Source organism: Odontomachus brunneus, unplaced genomic scaffold, assembly GCF_010583005.1.
Source record: "Odontomachus brunneus isolate Ranch 3 - 2012 unplaced genomic scaffold, Obru_v1 Obru_scaffold_191, whole genome shotgun sequence".
NCBI classification, from domain to species: Eukaryota; Metazoa; Arthropoda; class Insecta; order Hymenoptera; family Formicidae; genus Odontomachus; species Odontomachus brunneus.
In genome coordinates, this window is record NW_022639641.1 from 319,565 (window position 1) to 321,950 (window position 2,386).

The window sequence follows — 2,386 nt, forward strand, 5'->3', positions numbered from 1 at the left end:
TATATTTATCAAACATTTTGGTAAATATTCATAAAATATTCAAATAAATCTTATAAATATTTTGTAAATATTTTATAAATATTTTGTGCTGTCTGGGTTAAAGGATGAAAAGGATAGAGAATAGTAGTAATTGTATTAATAGTTATAATATGTTCAATAAATGTGCTAAAATGTGTATTAAATATAATCGAAATATTACAATCTTAACAAAGAAAGACATAACTGCTATATAATATAGAAGTAACAAGAGTACGTGTTACGTCTATGTTATACAGGGTGTCCAGGAAATCGCTCGAAATATTTTGAGACATGATTCGGGACCCCAAAAGAAGGAAAAAAGCTATATAAATATAGGTCTGGAAATAAGTCGTTTCCGAGTTATAGCCACTTTTATGTTAAAAAAATCGTAATTTACAGCCCGCATGGCACCCCTTTTTAAATTTTTTTAAATTTTTATTTTTTTAATTTTCATTTCTTATCTTTTAATTTTCAAATTTTATTATTTTTTTTAATTAACAATTATTTTTTAATTTTTTTTTCAATTTTTCGATATTTGCAAATACATTATTTTTTAAATCAATCATAAACATGAATAGGTATTTAAATTGAATTAAATAAGGTGTTTAAAATTTACAAATATCGAAAATTAAAAAATAAAAATTGTTAATTAAAAAAAAATAAAATTTAAAAATTAAAAAAATAAGAAATGAAAATTTTAAAAATAAAATTTAAAAAATTTAAAAAGGGGTGCCACGCGGACTGTAAATTACGATTTTTTTAACATAAAAGTGGCTATAACTTGAAAACGACTTATTTTCGGACCTATGTTTATATAGCTTTTTTCCCTTCTTTTGGGATCATGTCCCGAAATATTTTGGGCGATTTTGCGGACACCCTGTATAACAGTTATATTTTGTGATTGCTGGGATAATTGTAGTAAAAAATATAAAAAAATTAATTTATTAATGAGTTGTAGATGGATATTGCAAATGTGGGAGCTATTGGAGGTTTATTTGTAATATCAGCATCTGAAATTAACTCTGAGGACTCTATCCTCTAATAACTGGCCATGTTCTATGTACTAAATCGATTTCAATTAATGACATTTTTTATATTATTTTATATTATTATTAGACTGCTTCTCTCTCACAATTTTTATAAAAGCAATATTGATACATTACTGATTGGAACCTGACGACGGACATAGGACGATCCAATAGGAAAATTTATTTTCTAGGGACAATACATTACTAGCTAGTAACCTTAAAAAATGCAATCTTGATGAATCTACGAGATGCATTCAGCGGGAGCGGTGCACTTGGACACGGTACATTTGGACACAGCCAATCACAGCACCGTGTGATTAGAGACATTTGTAGGGTCCCTTGGAACAGCGACTTGTGATTGGACTGTGTCCAATTGCCCCATGTCCAACTGATATACACCCGCATTCAGCTACATCTGTTGCATATAAAAGAACGCAACCCTAGAGAACCTCTAAAAGAATTGCCAATATGGTTATGTGACCAGCTGGTTGGCTGGCATAAACATGTAGGGATTCGGACATTGCGCCGCCAGTACAGAACAGATATATATATATATATATATATATATATATATATATATATATATATGTATATATACATATATATATGGTTTTGCATATATATCAGCCTAATGGCTTCTGCACACAGAATGCGGTAATGCTTGCCGCGCGGCGGAAGTCCGCACGACAGCCAATCAATATGTTGTTTTTCCGTAAGAGCTAGAAGGTTATTACGGAAAGCAGCATATTGATTAGCTGTCGCGCGAACTTTCGCCGCGCGGCAAATATTACCGCGTCCTATGTGCAGGAGCCATAAGAATGGAGTCCCATGGAGCGTATCGTGCGTATCGCAGACTGCGCGTATCGAACATTTGACCAATCGCAGACGTTCCGCTGTTTTTGATACGTGGAGTTTCATTCCCATAGTCCCATAGAGCGGAATTCGCGTAAGCGTATTAGGCGGATAGCCAATCACGAGACAATTTCTTTATTTCCTTCTCCTAAATAATTTTGTGATTGGCGAACTGCCGATCCTCTTACAATAATTCCGCTCCATGGGACCACAGAAACAAAACTCTCGCGTACCGAAAACAGCGAATAGTCTGATATTGGATCGTAGTAAAGAGCAAGCGGAAAAATATTCTGTATATATAATTAAAATGAATTTTATTGAATTTATTAATTTATTCAGTATAATTAAATAAAATTTTACAGTTTGCTTAACAGGTGCAGAATTAAATCAAAAATGATATTGCTATCAATTGTTATTAATAATAATAATAATAATATATATATATATATATATATATATATATATATATATATATATATATATATATA